Here is a 17,945-nt window from a genome sequence, read left to right as displayed (position 1 = left end):
ATAAGTAAAAAACATTATTATGCTATTGTTCAACACATGCTACTGCATACTATAGTACGTTTAAATATAATTTAATGTTTATTTAATGCTTACAAACAATATCCATCGAGCATTGATCTGTTAAACATTTATTTTCAATGTAATTCAAAATCCGTCTTATATTCAATGGATATAGTAATGGATAATGTACACGATCAGAAAGAGAATTTAAAGTAAATGTGAGAACATTTACAGAATACACGATATTTTTGAGCAATTTACGAAATTTAATGCTATAGAGTATATGTGTCAATACGAGGAGGACATATTCGAATATTTTTTTCAATTATTTTCTTATAACTCAAAAACTAATGTACAAATATGTATATAAAATACAAATTCACAGTTTTTCTTTTGATACAGCGTGTAAATTCATTACTCGAAATATTACATTTATTATACTTAAGAATCAAATTATCCATTTGTTTCAAATTTGATCGTGATAGTTTCATAATATTACAGTGTTGTTAAAATGTCAAATCATTTTATATAATCTATATATGTAATATATTCACAAACAATATCTATAAATATTCGACTACTTCAGTGAGCAACTTGAGAAAAAAATCTAATCGAGACGAATTTCAACAATGATTTCAATCCACCGAATCTTTATAAAATTACACTGCATATATTTTCTTTAAAGCTATATTTTTATATTTATATTCGATTATTTCGTCGTTGTGTAAATTGCTTCCGATTAATTTCGCTCGCAACTTTAACGTCCTTAATAAACAATACAGTACTCTCTACTAAAATGTGCTTGCGAACGGCGCTTCGTTATTTTAATTATAGCTCGAAAATTATAATCAACCTGTCTACAGTTACGGGACTATTAACTTAGCCGATACTCGAAAATTACTAAAATTTCATTATTATTTAGGAATTACCATTAACTTCCCTACTACGATCTAAATTATTACAAACTCGACAGTAATTTTGAAAATTCTTACAGAATATTCATTATGGTAACTGTAATTAATATTTGAAACATTATAATTAATAACATTCCTTCTTCCATGTTCAAACAAATTTTAAACTAAAACGAAAGAAGAGGAAAAAGACTGAATAAACTACGATCAATTAAAACTTTCCATTCGTTCAAAATATCAGTTCGCCCAATTTCATGGAATATCATCATAACACCCAGTTTCTGTATTTCCTACAACCTCAATTAAGAACTAACGAAGCATTCTAAATAAAAATTTTATAGACATCGAACTTTGCTAATATTAATATAAATTTGAGAGGTTATTTTAGAAAAATTTGACGTCAGTTTGAGTAAGAAAATGTTCTGTACACTATGGCGTCGCGTCGTCTTTGTTTTCGAGATGCAGGCAGAACTTATGGCGGTCGAAATCGAGAATGTGAATTGTATATTCACTAATATATACACTAACAACTAAATATATACACTAATAATGTGAAAAATCTGATTACCTGCTACTTATACTATTTTTCGAACGAAGACGGCTCGACCAGTGGTGCGTATAACAATTTTTTACTCAAAATGATTTTTCAAACATGTTGGCCAAGTCTGACCGGTTAAGATCTGGAGCACGCTGTAATATAGAGTTTCAATTTAAATATCTGAACCTGTATAATCGCGTTCCTCGACCTCTGTCTCTGTTCATTGTTACGACGTCGAGGGAATAGCGGAACGATCCAATAAATTAGCCGTATGCGGTTTGTTCGCGTGCACGTCGCTGTATTCCGTGCTATTTTCATTGCACGAGTATCGGTTCTTCTGTACATACGATTGAAAATACGTTTCAATTTTTTGCTAGATGGAAGCGAAGCTTGTTTGTCGCTTGTGCTTTTCCAATGAAACAAGAGCACCGAGCGTTCCTTATTTTTAATCGTATTAAATCAGTCACGAAATTGACACGAATCGATCTGTTTGAAATGTTTTTGCAATTGAAGAGACACTGGGATATTCCGCACAATTGAAAAAGATACACGCGGTGCGGCAGCGAGCCATGTCGAAATCGCGTTTTATTTATTCTATTTAACTCGTCAAAGACAACGTTGCACAGTGAACGAAAAATGAGAGGGAAATGGAGAAAAAGGAACAAGTTACAAGTTTTTGAATAATTTAATTTATAACTTTATTACCAATGAAATTATCAAATTTTAATTGTTATTTCCATTTTCTATTAAACATTGCGCATGCCAAATCTATGATTTCGTTACTTCTACTAAATAAAAAATTGAAAATATAATTCCAGAAATATAGATGGTGAAAGAATTATTTGCATAAAGTGTTTAATTAACGACATATCTTTCTTTTACAATTTACAATGTATAAGATGCACATACATCTCCTGTGCCGATTAATTTCAAAATTTACAAAAAGTTGCATCTATGATTTCGTGTTTTACAATTGTGATATGCAATACGAAAAATCACTTCCAAACATTAAAAACTTACGTAGATACATTTCGAATTTTTCAAACAGTTTAGAAGATGAGAAATTGAAAGTTCACGAAATGGAAGAAAAAAATAATAATTAAAATTTGATAAACTTTCAATTATTTACATCTTCTTCTTTACTAAGAAAATTATACTGAAAAGCCTTAGTTGTAAATCAAATTGTCTAAAAATTATTTTCATTTTTGTCTTATTTTTAAGAAGAATCATATGTTTATGATTCTTTTCGATCAATTTATATAACCAATAATCTGCGGGTATTTATATGTATTTATAAAGATACAAAAATGGATAAAATATATATAATATCCTTGGGATATAAACTTTCCAAAGATTCTATGCAATTTTTAAATTTCCATGAACGTAATCGAAGAAATATAATCTAAATATATATAACTATATGTTACTATAATAATCAAATTTTCCACAAATGAATAAAAATCTGCTATCCAACTATAGTATTTAGTAGGTAAAACAATTTTCTATCTAGATTCTATTTTTCAAATTATATTCGTAAAGATATGAATTTGTATAAATATCTGCAATCTAATTATCATTTTCTATTTTGTAATATTAAATCTTATAATATTTAATATTTTTTTATCATTATGCCTTTTACATAAATTCTACAATTCTACGATATTTAAAGAAATTAATATATTTTGTTCTTAATATGTTAATTTATTTTTTATTTATAGTGAATTACAAATATATTTGTATTATGCCAATTTCGGATGATTCAGACTTTTTTACAATATAAATTCAAAAATTTTGTATAAATGAAAAATATTAATTATTTCGTGCATCGTCACTGAACAAAAAATTTTTGAAATTTGTATCCCGAAACTAGGTTGATCATTTAAAGTCATTTGATTTCTTCCTTTTCTTGCACTACTGTTAAAATTTTTTCAAATCTGTGCCTAAAAATATCCATGAAATAATAAACCCAAGAAAAAGAAACCCTGCAAATTTCATCTGTGAATTTTGCGTAGAATAAAAACTATAGCTATGACTTCAAATTTCAATTCTAATTGCAACAGCCATCTATGATTCTTATACACATTTCACTCGCATATTTCAACATGCATGCAGATCCGACAATTGATAATAATCGGCGATAAGGTGAAATTCCACGGCATTACCGCGTCAAATTCAAACCCCTGTGTAAACGACATTTCCCATGCACAAGCCTAATATTTGGTAGGAAGCTCTATAACCGAACCATGTTTGGAAATTCATCATACGATGGGTACGAGAGTGACACTGTTTCGAACCGTGTGTCTCATGTTTTAGTTAACGTTTCATCTACCATGTTTTAATACATATTCAGCGCCGTTCCCACGTACCTGGCCCCCTTTCCGCTAATACCGAACTCTCGACGAGCTTTTCCCCACCGTAAAAAGCTGTAACCTATGAAAAGGTGGCTTCTCTCCAAAAAGCCTTTTATTCCCGGCGCTAGGTCGCATCTCACCATTTGTCGACGGCCCGAACACCACGACAAATTATTTTATGTCGCGAATCGTCGCGGCCTCTGATCCAACGCCGCGTGGATCGATCGATGCGTTTCGCCGACGCGGCTCGCTAATTCCGTGCGCGCAAATGGAAACTGACGTTCGGGGCCCGGTCTCGGGATTATTCCCGTGACGAAATATATCGCGCCCGCATCCTCACGCTCCGTGTAATTGAGCCGATTGCACAGCTTCCGCAACGTGAAACAACGAGAGATGGAAAAGCTTCGAAGGAATAAAAAAAAAAAAAAAAAAAAAAAAAAACAGGAAGGAAACAAAAATTGGAAGAAACAAAAAGAGATGGCGGAAAAAATTGGAGGAAATATTTCGCCGGTGGGATTAAATCGCTGGTATTTCGGACGTTTGGCTGGATGATCCAAGCTGTGCTTCCTCGTGCTCGTTTCCCCTTATTATTCGACGAACTACACCTAATGGGGCAGCGTTTCGCTCGTTCGATCCTCGATGTCGCGGCGGTTTTAATTAAAAGTTCCCAATTAAACGCGACATATATAATTAGGAACGATGGCGCGAGCCCGAATTCGCGGATCGCGTGGCGGCTAACTAGGCCGCGGATTTATGACCCGTTTCGGGCCGGATCATTTGCTGCAGGGTATCAATGATCGGGCAATGGTCGCACTGATCGTTCCGGGCTTGTTAGCGGTACCGCTGCCGGTGGATCTCGCAGAAATGAGGTCCTCATCGATTTCATTCGATGTCTGGTATTTTCGTATTGCCGCGACAGCTACTTATTAAATACACGCACGTGCAGCGGCTGTCGCATTCTGCCGATGTTACATGTATATTTTACACCACAATGCGCAGCATTTGAAATTGAGAGAAATATTCGCAATTGTTGCAGTAACATTGCAGTCTATGTTTACGGATGGAACAAAAATTCGAAAAAAATCCCAATTTTTCGTCATATAATCTCGATGTTCGAATTTCGATAAAACTGCAAAAAAGAAAAAAAGAAAAAATCGTTACAACAAGTTTTGAGGGATCGTTGTAAAAAGGAAATTTCAATTTTTTCAAAACCATTGTAGATCAAGCTGTGAAAAGAATCTTTCAAAGTTTTTGGAAATGTTTGAATTTTTACAATTTTCGAGAATAAAAGTACTATTGTTTCTCCGCTATACACGATGTACAAATATTTTTGAAAAAAAAAAGAAACAAACTAGAAGCAGAAGCTTTACGCTTTGAAAATGAGTCTAAGTAGATTTTGTACGATTTTCTTTTACAAAGTTATAACAGTTTAAAGTATCGACGATATTTTATTTTGTACGTATAAGAAGAAAATAATCTTTTACATTTAGAAATAAATTAGATTATAGAAACGATTATGGACACAATTTATTTAAGTCAAGTTCATTGTCATGGCTTCTGAATGAATTTACTTATGTTTATTGCGTCATTTATATCTTATATTATACGTAGGTGTATTACGTATATAATATACTTAGGTATAAATACGTAGTAGTTTTCGAAAAATAATACACGAGTCCCTTAATCGAAAAGTGAGTGAATATCTTTTCTTAATATTGTGAAAATTGGACTTTCGTATAATAATTTTTAATAAATTAATAACAGAACGTAGTAATTAGAAAAATATAACTTAAAAGGAAAGTTGCATTTCTTTCGATAATAAACTAACGGCGACGCAATGTTTAGTCGCTTTAAGAAAACAACTAAACCATTGTTTACTTAAAAGGAAACTTTTTATTATTTTCTATTAATATAAAACAAAACATGCTCAATTTAAATTGCCAAATGAAACGATATTCTTATTGTTATTGTACTAATGATAAACTGAAAATTCAATTGAAAACTGATGATAAACTGAAAATTATAAACTGAAAAGTCAATTGAAAAGCTCGTCAGCTCCATATTATTCTCAGATAATTGTCAATAATTGCACAATCAGAGCGTACATTATTATTTATTCCAGTACAACTGACAATTCGAATATTTCGGTGAGCCATATAAGCCAATGCAACCAACGCAAGTGCCAGCAAAAGATTAAGTTACCGCCGGAAATGATCGAAAATTCGTGAAAACAGTTAAAAAAAAAAAAATGAAATAAAAAGAAATCTCGAATTATCGAGATCAACGCAGGAGGAAAATAGACAGGAAATTGGAAATGTGCAACCCTCCCCTCGCAATCCTAGTGATCCACCGTCGAATAAACCGAGCTATAGCTTCTATCGTCGTTAGGCCGGGAACCAAAATAACAATTTCGGCGGTGAAAACGTGTCTGGCGTTGGCGTCGTGGCACGCTGCGCGACTTTTATGACGGCAAGGCGAGTTGGAGTCGATTAACTTAATTAGACAATCGCCTAATGAATTCCAGGATGGTAGCCCATTAAGGCGGCCGTGCGACGACCGACTAACGCGTATCCTTAATCGTTTCCTCGTATACGGTGTGCTCAGAATGGACTTTGCTATCATGAGCCTCGTAAATAGAGCTTTATCGCTCTTCGTTTGCCACCCTTCGCCGCGAGACTCGTCGCCACGTCGGGCTAAATCTCAGTTTCGACGAACTGGATAATGGGACGCCGTATAAGATGGTTTAAACGGGCCAACAAAACTTGCCCCTCTCGTATATAGTTGCAATAAATACACTCGTACCTTAAATGTTGAGGGCCTGATCGCCGGATGAGATTGCGAGAGGGCAACAATCTTTCGAGACATGGAGGAACCGTGTATTTTTCAGAATACACGGCACAAGTGGATTACGGGAATCTTTCTTTCTCGAAGGAAGAAAATTCCCTTCCGTTCGATACTCGATCGTTCAGCCCCTCAACAGTTTATCCGGAGTGAAACGCCTACTTGGCAAACTCGAGACTTATCTCTATCGGTGAAGTGTTTCTAACGTTTCTGAGTTACTGTCTCGAAGCGAATACAAATTGTTAATAGCAACGAAAATTGTGAATGCAAACAAAATGAAACAAATTGATAGGGAAAGAATTAGGAAAGAGAAAGTACAGCGGTATGTTGAAAATACGAAAATATTTGCATACCCGATGTTTTAGGCTGCTACGATTTCAAAAAAAAAAAAAAGAAATCGTACGACAATCCAGTTGATATCATTTTAAATCCTCTACATTTTAAGTTTTCTCGACATGATTTTTTCATACTTTCAGTGTCTGTTGAGTTTTAATTTGATAAATGTGAAAATAACTACAAAAAAAAAAAAAAAAAATGGAGAACAGTTTATATGATCTATGGAAATTAAAAATTTGTTGAGAAATGAAAGCAGTTAAACACGTAAAGATCAATCGGAGAAAATTCTCAACATCTGCGCCGCAGATTATCATGCGAGGTTGAGCGAAGTTTGCTCTTTAATCTTAATTTCGTTTCAAGTCGACAGCTCGATTAATTTCCAAGATACGAGATATATAGTTGCAGCGTTTAAAACGTGCGGAAAGACAAAATGGCAGTTAAGATTCTAAGATATAGCGTGACCCATTTTTTCTTCTTGAAACTACGTACATATATACGTTAATATAAACGTAACAAAATGTTGACTCAGCGCCCTGTCACTAATTACCATCACGTAATTCGTATGTCACGTAGTCAATGAATGAGTACAGGCGAATGATTCAAAAGTATGCAACGAGGACAAACATAACAGAATGTTATGAAAATTATACTTTGAATTGAACAGTGATATCTCAACAATTAGAAATCGTATAGACTTGAAACAAACATAAAAAGATTAAAAAGAAGGATTCGACACAAATCACTGGATCTAATTTAATAAATAATATTTTCTTTTAAGATTTTCTCCAAAAAATCATAGCAAATATCGACTAACTTTTTTAAAATTTTCATTCATTATAGTGTGGAGAGAATGGGTTAACATTTTTAGAACAGTTGCGAGGGTGAGTTTTGTACAAATAGAAGAACCACTCTCAATTTTTTTAAATAGAACGGTATATTAATTTCTAGTTATTTCGTTCGTCGTCGCATCTAACAATTCTTTTATCCGAAACATTTCCGAAGAATTATTCCAGAATTAAGAAATTATAACGACAAGCTCTCTTGGAGATAACTTTGGAAAAATATTTTCCATTCATTTTTCTTATTTTTTCGTAATTTTCTATATTTCTATTGTAATTTCTTTGTAATGTCAAGATTGTAGAAGAACAAATTTCTATCTATATTATCCTATATTAATTTCATAAAAATATGGATACAGAATAAACGTACTAATGTAATTAGTTAGTACTAATATATGAACAATTTTCATTTGTCTAATAAATATATGAATATTCAATAAATAAGTGATTTCAATAAATAAGTCATTTTTCTTACTTTTTCGTAATTTTCTATATTTCTTTTATAAATTTTTTTGTAATGTCAACATTGTAGGACAAATTTCTATCTATATTGTCCTATATTTTAATTTTATAAAAATATGGATACAGAATAAACGTACTAATGTAATTAGTTAGTACTAATATAGGGACAATTTTCATTTGTCTAATAAAATATGAATATTCAATAAATAAGTCATTTTTCTTACTTTTTCGTAATTTTCTATATTTCTTTTGTAAATTTCTTTGTAATGTCAACATTGTAGAAGGACAAATTTCTATCTATATTGTCCTATATTTTAATTTTATAAAAATATGGATACAGAATAAACGTACTAATGTAATTAGTTAGTACTAATATAGGGACAATTTTCACTTGTCCAATAAAATATGAATATTCAATAAATAAGTCATTTTTCTTACTTTTTCGTAATTTTCTATATTTCTTTTGTAAATTTCTTTGTAATGTCAATATTGTAGAAGGACAAATTTCTATCTATATTGTCCTATATTTTAATTTTATAAAAATGTGGGTATAGAATAAACGTACTAATGTAATTAGTTAGTACTAATATAGGGTCATTTTCATTGGTCCAACAAATATATGAATATTCAAAAAATAAGTGAATACTAATATTGCAAATATATAGTAATATTGTTGAATACAGTTAACATAGCAGTATCAAGTTTGCAAAGTGAACATAATAACACTTGTACGGTAAGAAATTGATTGTCCATCACCTGTTGTGATAGTGACACAAATTGCTCCAGTACAATTCAAACGTAGAAATGTAGAATAATAAGAAGCGATGAAGAGTCCTGATGATAATAGAGAAATAGATAAACTTGTTACGTGGGCAAGATATTTTTTATATTCACACACACATATAAAAAATAGCAAATTCTCGCGAAATGCGTTAATTTTAAACGATCAGTTCGTGCGATATTATCAAACAATAGCGAGAAGATCGACCGAAAGCAACACAGGTGCCCCTGGCAGGCCTTTTCTTCCCGAAAGTTTATTCTTCTAGTTGCCCGAGCTCGATGGAGAAATTACTCGTTAAATTAAATTCCTACGGTGGTTAGGCTGCACTGCCTAACACCGACTTAACTTCGAATAAAATCGTGCAGGCTTCGAATTCATTAGTCTCTTCTAGCGAAATCGATAGCAGTTCTTCTTTCCTTCGTTAAAAAAAAAGGAAAGGAGGAAGTATCGAAAGAGTGTTTCGCAGCTGTAACACGCCGTTCAATCTAGCAACTATTGATTTATTTTACTAAGAGGCACGTTCAATCTGCCAGTTTTCAGAAAAATAAAAGGGGAATGAAATAAAATGTACGGAAGAGATGAAATAATATAAATAATTACGCTGGTTGTCTCAAAAGTTATTTATTTTGTTAAGAAGGAAGTTCAACTTTTCCAGAAAAACGTACAAAAGGAATAAGATAATATAAATAATTGTGTTTCTGTCCCAAAAGTTTCTTTCATTTTATTAATAAACTAATTTTATGTCTTGCTACATGTTATTGGATAGAATTCACTAAGGTTTATTACTTTCTTTCGTCTCTCCGGAAGCTTCATAATGTCATCTTTCCAAAACTTCTGAGATTTGCTGGCGAATATTATTCGAGGCGCGTTCTCATGTCGTTTGTTAAGGAGTCAGGACAGTTTGAAATTTTCAAAAAATCGATTTTCTTTTTCTTTTAAATAGCGGATACAGAATAATTCAATTTGTATCACTGTTTACAACTTTAAGCAGTATTATAAAGTTGTAAATCGTGTGATTCAAATATTACTTTTGACGAATCGAATATTAGGGGAATTGGGTTGTCAATTTAGTTGTGAATTGTAAGAACTGTGAACTGCGATATATAAGTAAAAAAAGTAAGTAAAGGATATATATAAAAAATGAAGTTCTGAAACTTTAAACACGTTTTTCTCGAAACTAGGTTTTAGAAACGGTGCAAGATATCTCGGAATCTAACCAACCGATTACTGTGAAACTTGGTACATATCTTTAGTGTAACATTCGCTAGGGATTGACGATCGAACATTTTTTAATTTTTAACAATTTCGAAAAAATATAAACAAAAAACGTAGAAATTTTTGGCATAAATTCGATACATCAGAAACAAATTAAAATAGCTGCTATTTTTATAATTTTCACAAAAATGAAAATGTTGGATAGTCAATCTCTAGAGAATATTGCTTACTTTTGAACTTTTTTTCACCTTTGTGTTTAGCTGGAATCATGCACACCGTTTAGGAAATGTAAAAGAAAATTATGTAAAAGGAAAAATCCATCAAAAAGTTAAATAAGTGCCCTCTTTTTCTCTCTTTTAATGTTGCTTTTTATAGTTCACAATGTGTTAAAATAAACCACAAAAGCTCGTGTCAATTAAATATGTACCTTTGTTTTACTAGCTCTCCAAAGTATTCGTAATTTTTAAGCCCGTCAAACTGTTCTGTACCTTTAAGCCAAAATTTTTACGGCAGAGGTTTCATTTTTCAAATGAAAGAAATAGATAGTAATCAGACGGGGTAATCGTCTGGGGAATATGAAAGATGAGATAGATGTTTCTTTCATTAAAGAAATTCCCTCCGTAGCTAAATAAATGACATAAAAATGCATCTCCAACAATACTTCGCTAGCGAATGTTAGAAATTTTGAAAACGACAAAGATGATAAATTAGAATGAATCATAATTCAATAATATTATGTAAAACATAAAATACTATGCATACATGTTATTCATTAATAAAACAGAAGATAAACTTTTAGATACACTTTTTCTTTTTCTCAACGAAACACATTTCTTTGTATATTTTTCTGAGAAAATCACTGATCATTAAATAATTAATTTTAGTATCGTCAAATAATTAATTAAAGCATCAATAGCATAAAATAATATCACGAATAAAATATTTATTTGCTAGAAATCGTTGTTTATTTTGAACTCTCGACTTACTTTTGAGCGAGAGTGTAGGTTAAAATAATTGCTCACTTACCGTGACTGCTATATAACTGCTATGTAGAATCATTCTACAGGTTCTAAGGCTTCTGTCGTTGAAAGTGAACAGGAACATACCGCGCTGACGTTAATGGATCAATGGTCAAAGGATCAGTTTCACGCAAACTATTTCGTTCCACTACAGCATCTGTAATTAAAAGTATTTCAATGTAACTATCGATTATAAATATAATACTTCTTGCAACGAATACAATGTTATCGCGTTCATTCTGGAACCACACAGTGGTTATTTAAAACCAGCGTGAATATTTAATACTTGTCATAGTGATGTGCACTTGGATCAAATCTCGTCTATTTTTTCTCCAATTTAATTTGTTTCTTGGTGTCAAGTTGAAAAACTTACGATGAAAAGATAAATAATTAAATTACGATAAAAGATAAATAATTAAATTAAAAATAAGATAAATAATAAATAATCAATACTTACGAAGGAAGATAAATAATTAAATTCTTTTATTAACGAGTTAACTATAAACTAAATTTTTATTCAGTTGTTTATACACACTCGCAGATATAGATATATAATAAACACATCAATTTTATATCGTGATCTTACTTATTTTATACACATTTTTTGAGAAAAATGTTCACACACATGATTAATTTGCACGACTATTTTGTTTGTCAAAGTATGTATTACGCAGAAACAGATCACGCATAATATTCAGTATTACAATCTTACAATTATGTAAGATCATTATAATTATATATAAAAAAAACATTGTATATCTGAAAAGAATGTATTATTTATGACACTTATCGTTCTGACTATATCCGACTTTGCAACATTCGTGTTACTAATTATTTATACAAAAGATTTGAAAGTGATCAATCAATCAGTGAAAATAAAACATAAATGATATACGAGAAACAGCGAGATACAAATTTTATGATAAATATCCACGGTTCCACGCGAGACACGTGACAATATTTGATTAAAGATATAAATTATTATTAACGTTACTACAACGTTAATAATAAAATTAATTGAACAAAGATTGGTATATTTCCCGTATATTTCCCGAACTACGAAGGACAAATCGTAGAGACAAGGGGCTTCAATGATCATCGAGAAGTTGAACCGTCACGGAGCATCAACCTCGCTCATCCGAGGTCTTCATTTCGCGAAACAAGTCCCCAAGCACGTGCCACGGAGGCTTGGTTCGAAGCGAATAAAGCAAGAGACATTCCTGAAGACGTCCTCCACACGTCCGCCATGAAATTCCAGGATGGCGCGCGGCTGGGAAGCCTGAATTTTTCATTAAATTAACGGCGCAACAGGTCGCGTATGGCGCGTGTCGAAGAGAATTGTTTAAATGTTGCACGAAAGAAGCGGCCGCGATCTCCTTTTTTTTTTTCCATCCCCTAGTCTGCTTCAACCCTCTTTCCCTGACGACGAATTAACGCGCAACAGGTGAGTCCCTGCACTGTCCGCGCATAACTCAACGAGACGGATATTTCGAATTTTTCCCATCCCTTCTTGCCGTTTCATCCTCCGTCCAACGTTCGTCAAACCGACCAGCCAACCCTTTTGCTCGATACCGCGTCAAGTATCGTGAGAACACGTACACCAGCGGGCAAAAGTTTCGATTTCTTTTTTACTGAACTTCGTTAGGGTTAAACAAAAGTTCAAGATCATCCTAACATTTCATCGTCTAAGCTTAACGTTCAATGTTCAATAAATGATCGTACAGCAACGAGTCATTGTAAGAAATATATTTGGAACCATGATGGATCGAGTCACGAAAAAAAAAATTTTCAATTCTTCAGAGACGTTCGAATTTTTATAAATTTTCGAAAATAAAGGTACTCTTATTTTTCTGTCCACTGCACGATGTAAAAATATTTTTGAAAAAAATACTTGGGACATTTACGCTTTAAAATGAAACGAAATAAAAAAATTGTCCTGTGACTTTTTTTTTTTTACAAAGTTATAACAATTTAAAGTATCATTTTGTGTTCAATTGTGCCCTTAATACTGTATGTATTAACAAAGCAATTCTTTGCACTTGAAAACAATTATATACACAATTTATTTAATAAGTTATTACGGCTTTTGAATGAATTTACTTCGAATTTTTCCATCTTTTCTTGCCGTTTCGTCCTGCATTCAATGTTCGTCGAACCAGCCAACCATTTTGCTCGGTACTGCATCAAAGGAAAATGGCGTCAAATATCGTGAGAACACGTACACTAGCGGACAAAAGTTTCCGGTCATTCTCGATTTAAGCTTGGATTATAGCTCTACGTTACCTGAAACGTCGATTGTTCGAGTACTTTGAGGTTCAGGCAGGTTTCAATTGGAAAGAATACGAGGTTTGATGTTATCTACAGGGTGTAACAGAATATGAAACTCACTTCGGGAGCTAAATTATACTAACATTAATTAACATATACTCTATCTGTCTTCGTTTGTAACATATGTAACTTTTTAAATCAACATTTTCCGTAACGTATTGTGCGATCCAAATTTAAATCCACTGGATTATCGAATACCTGTAGAACATGTTACATCTCGTGTACACAAAACAGCTATTAAAACAGCTAAACGGCTCAGAATAAAACAAGCTTTCCAAGAAATTCGACAAATACCAGGAATCATTCAGTCATACAATCAATCGATCACATAATCGAATCTATGATAAAACTAGAATTTCAGTATTTAACTAGAAGCAAAAATTGTTTAAGCAATGTTTATAACTTCTTAATAATGCTTCAGAGTCTTTGTATTCAGAAGTCATGGTGTTTGAGAGATTATTGATCTATATTTGTTTACAATTGCGTAATTTGATATATATGTTTTTTAATATATTAAAATGCTTAGAATAGTTGGTAAAAATTATTATTTACTATATTATAGAAACTATAATATATATATATATATATTATAAACTAGATATATGTAATGCATATTGTGTATATATCATATATTAATATATTAATTTATAAATAATTGTATTTTATATATCATAAATAAAATTATAGAAATTTTATTTATTTATTGTACGTAATTTTTTGTAAAAGAAGCAAGCAGCAAAGTATAAGATTACAAAAAAGTTTGTATAATGAGCCAGTTACATATTTTATTTTATACGATAAATAATGAATATATATTATTACATTTATATGTACAAAAATATAAATGTGTGCAATATAAATGTATTATACATTTTGTACAATGTGATACATAATATGAACAAATATAAATTTTGATATAATTTATTCGTTATTTTGAATATTTTTTTAATTTTAAATTGTGCTAATAAACTATATACATCAAATAAATAGAAATTATGTAAATTAAATAAATAAATATTATAATCTAGCAATAAGTGTCTTAATATATTAAGAAATATTTATTTCAATAAAATTATTATAAACAATAATCTCTCGAATATTATAGCACCTGAATATTAACAAAAATTATTGCAACTGTGACTCGAATTTTTTTACAATTTTAAAATGCGCTAATAAAGTATGTAAATAAAATTTACAGTTCTAGCAATTACAATAAGTATTTTATTAAAAAATATTTCGTTTCTTCAATAAAATTGTTACAAAGAAATATAATCTCTCGATAAATCTTTCGAATGTCGTAGTGCCCGAATATTCGGACTTACACGCTTAAAAGGAGGAATCTTTTGTGTAAAATCTTCGAAAGGTTTGTCCGAACTACGATATCGGCATGTTTGCATTTGGAAATTAGACAGTGTACACTGCTCCTTCAGACATCGAGCAAAAGAATCAATAATCCGAGAGATCAGAGAGGATCGCAAACGACAAGAAGGAAATAGGAGAAACGAAATATCCTCGACAAAGGAGACGAGCTTTCCCGAATGAAGCAGGTTCGAAGAGATTGAAACGATAGCCGAGCGAAATTTTTCTTTTTTCTTTTTTTTTTTTTCATCGAGTGTCAAAGGAATATCGATGAACCATGGTCGTAGGATAAGATGTCGCGATACTTGTAATTAAAAAGGAATTAATGTTAAGACGAGCGAATATATAAGCGATCACGAGGAGCAGAAAGTCTAACCAACCGAGAGGATTTACGGTATCTTCGTGCATAATTAAACGTAGACCTGAGAACAGACGACAAGCAGAAGACACCAATAAAAGGGATTGTAGGAAAATCTGTAAAGAAAGTGTAGAAAGAAGTAATAAGAGGAAATTTCAAAGAAAAATCAATCTGCAGTAAAAGACGTCGCCAAACGATTTTTTAAACTAAACATAAAAAATTGTTCAACGATAAAGCTTTAAATTAAAGCTTTACGAGAAACGTTTAATTTCCAGATATTTATATTGTGAATAAGAATCTCTCTATTTTGAAAATTATTTACATATCTACGTCCAAATGTAAATGTATCAAACTATTATGAAATGACAGATTTCACAATTACTTCACATTCTGTGTCTTGATGATGATAAATGAAATTTGGAATAAATCTATTGAAGACCAAACAACGGTTTGGTTTTGTCATAATATTATAAATATCTACGTAGCATTGCAATATGTAAGATGACGGATTTCACAAAATTTGAAATTTTGTGGCTAAATAATATTTGTTAGATCCTAACGATTGGAAGCTTATCGAATTTGATGTGAGATTAATAAATATTTTGTCGAGTGTTTTATTATAAAAGGTTAGGCTATTTATCAAAATATACGTATACATGTATATTTATAAAACTTGGAACTCTGAAGTAAAAGTTGCTCTTAATACAGATCCTTGGAACACCACGTGAAGAGAATAGACAATCAGAGCAATATGAGGAAAATTTAAATTGGAGAAAATATAAATAAAAACGATATGTTACAAAATTATCGACAATAATCGGCAAAAGATTTTAATTGCGATAATTATAAAATTATTTCACAATGGAAAATATATCGAATTTAGTGAATTAAAATATTTGACAAATATTTTTGAGAAAGCTACAGACGTTGAAATTCATGTATGTTACAAAGTTTATCATGTCTTTGCAACTTTAATGCATAATATCTATTCCGTGAAATGAGAATCTTTCTGGTAATAAACCAAAGTCTAAACACACACATGTACTAAACTGTTGCATATGAAATGGTGAATTTCACAGTTACGTGAAATTATTCAGACTTTCATAAAAAGTGATATTTAAACCTGGATATCAAGCTTCAACATAATCGGCATTCTGTCAATCGTTTTATCATAAAAAGCTTGAAACTTCGATCGAAAGTACAAATTGCTCGTTTCGGAAAAAAAACAACTTGCCATTCGTGTGAAAGATTTAGATTAAAAAATACAAACATGATTAAAGACTTGTCTTGCAAAGGAAAGTGTACCAAATCTCCCGAATCAAAATTTCACTAGGAATTTCACATTATTTTTAGAAAAATTACAAACGTTGAAACTTCAACTTTCAATTTAACAATTTGATCTACAAAAAAAAAAAAAGTGTACCAAATCTCCCGAATCAAAATTTCACTAGGAATTTCACATTATTTTTAGAAAAATTACAAACGTTGAAACTTCAACTTTCAATTTAACAATTTAATCTACAAAAAAAAAAAAAAAGAAACAAACAAAAGGAATAAGAATCTTTCTAATTTGGAAACTAATAGCTTACTTGTCCAGCGATATTTCTTCAACCAAATATAACCAGTTCTTGTTTTCTTTCTTTTTAAAGCGTTTTATTCGCAGACATTTACGTGCACGACGTTTCTTTTCAGAGAAATAAGATTTCTTTTCCAATGTTTGAAAATTAGTCGCATACCTGTGTGCAAAAGGCAGCGCCGGAAATCGAGAAGCCAGAGAGATCTCGGGGTGACTAGCAACAAGTTGCGAAGGCAGCGACGTACCAGCAGAATTTCTTCCTACGCGTAGACGCGTAAAATTTTTCATTCGCCAAGTGCTTGTCTCTTCTCTCCTTCTCTCCCTTTCTCTCTATCCTCATACACATCCTCCCTCTATCCACCGCCGTCTCTATCTTTCTGCCTGTTTCTTTCCCTCGTCCACTCTGTTTTCGCCCCTTCACTTTCGCGATTCCCCGAAAACGATCGAGACCGTTTCGTCTAGCAGCACGGTGCAACAGGTAGACACTTAGTATCCTTCTACGAAGCAGAATTAATTTTCTTTGACGCGATTCACGTTTGTCAGAACGAAACCTGCGAGACCATTTGTTACATATGATATCTGTCTCTCTTCTTCAGCAAAAATTGAATTCCCAAATAACCGAGCAACCGTTGAGAATTTATGCGAGATTACTAAAATTTTGCAGAGTATTTCGTTTTATTTTGTGCTTCGCACATTTCCTCGTAACGCAGGCTTAGGAACAAAATTATATTATAAAATTGAAAATTCCGAAACGAATTCTCAGTGGAGTCTAATATTATTTATAATGTCCGCGAATAGACACAAAACTTTTTAAGAAGCAACTCAAATACAATGTTGGAAGAATTAATATCAACGGTACACCATTTATAACATCTGTTTTTTCACTCGATTAGAACAGTTTTCTCTATCGTACGAAGAAAAATTAATTCTGCGAATATTCAAGAGCTCCTCGCGACAATTAAATTTTTTTTTTTTTTAAAAACGATCTTCTGTTAAATTAAAAAAGAAAGAAAAAGAAAAAAACCAAGAAT

The 17,945-nt window shown here is 31.7% G+C and overlaps 1 long non-coding RNA gene across 1 annotated transcript; it reads right to left on the bottom strand.

Moving 5' to 3' along the window:
• Positions 1–10,142: 10,142 nt before the first annotated feature.
• LOC122536543 lies at positions 10,143–17,464 on the bottom strand. Its single transcript, XR_006308416.1, has 3 exons — positions 17,075–17,464; positions 11,297–11,450; positions 10,143–10,153 (listed from the first exon to the last, which is right to left on the bottom strand). It is a non-coding gene; the product is annotated as an uncharacterized LOC122536543 (long non-coding RNA).
• Positions 17,465–17,945: the final 481 nt, after the last annotated feature.

Source organism: Frieseomelitta varia, unplaced genomic scaffold, assembly GCF_011392965.1.
Source record: "Frieseomelitta varia isolate USP_RPSP 00005682 unplaced genomic scaffold, Fvar_1.2 scaffold_849, whole genome shotgun sequence".
NCBI classification, from domain to species: Eukaryota; Metazoa; Arthropoda; class Insecta; order Hymenoptera; family Apidae; genus Frieseomelitta; species Frieseomelitta varia.
This window is presented reverse-complemented; position numbering and strand designations above follow the sequence as displayed.